Below are 1,065 nucleotides of genomic sequence, written 5' to 3'. Positions count from 1 at the left end.
ATTGTGCTTTCAAAAAAAAAAGAGGAGAAAAATTGGAGGCATCTGCTGCAGATGGCCTTTTCAAAGTTAGCCACAAAGGGAAGAAAAGATACAGGATGATAGTTAGTGGGTATGGAAGAATTAAGTGAGGATTTTTTCAGGAAGGAGGAGATATGGGCATGTTTGTAGGCAGTAGGGAATGAGCCAACAGACAGGGAGAGATTGAAAATAAGTGACAGAATAGGAATAAGAGAGGGGGCAACCTGTTGGAGCAGACAGGATGGAATGGGATTGCTTGACCAGACAGCCTAGTCACAAAGCACTAATTTAGTATAATGTGCAATGATTGAACATGTATAACCTATAGCAAATTGCTTACTGTCTCGGAGATCAGGGAGATGAGGGAGGGAGAGAGAAAATTTGGAACTCAAAATTTTTGAAAAAAATGAATGTTAAAAAATGTCTTTATATGTCACTGTGGGAAAATAATTTAAAAAAAAAAAGAGGGACAGAGTTTCCAGGAATCCAAGGAGGTGATAGCTTCACTGAACTCTACCCTAGTTAGACTACATCTGGTGTATTATATGGCATACTCAAAGGGCACTGATAATAGAACAGTAATGTCAAACACGTAGCAACACACCATGCAGAGCTTGATTAAAATATTAATCGTAATTTAACGAAATAAATTTTAACCCCCCCCCAAAAAAAACTACTTAGTACTGGCTAAGAAATAGAGTGGTGGATCAGTGGAATAGGTTAGGCATTCAAGACACAATAGTCAATAACTATAGTAATCTACTATTTGATAAACCCAAAGACCCCAGCTTCTCAGATAAGAACTCACTCTTTGACAAAAGCTGCTGGGAAAACTGGAAAAGAGTATGGCAGAAACTAGGCATAGATCAAAATCTCACACCATATACCAAAATAGTCAAAATGGGTTCATGATTTAGATATAAGAGCTGATACTATAAGCACACTGGGAGAGTATGGAATAGTTAACCTATCAGATTTATGGAAAACAAAAGAATTCATGACCAAACAGGAGATAGAGAACATTATGAAATACAAAATGGATAATTT

Source organism: Vombatus ursinus, unplaced genomic scaffold (genome assembly GCF_900497805.2).
Source record: "Vombatus ursinus unplaced genomic scaffold, bare-nosed wombat genome assembly UNPS02015288.1, whole genome shotgun sequence".
Taxonomy (NCBI): Eukaryota; Metazoa; Chordata; class Mammalia; order Diprotodontia; family Vombatidae; genus Vombatus; species Vombatus ursinus.
Note: the sequence above shows the minus strand (reverse complement) of the source record.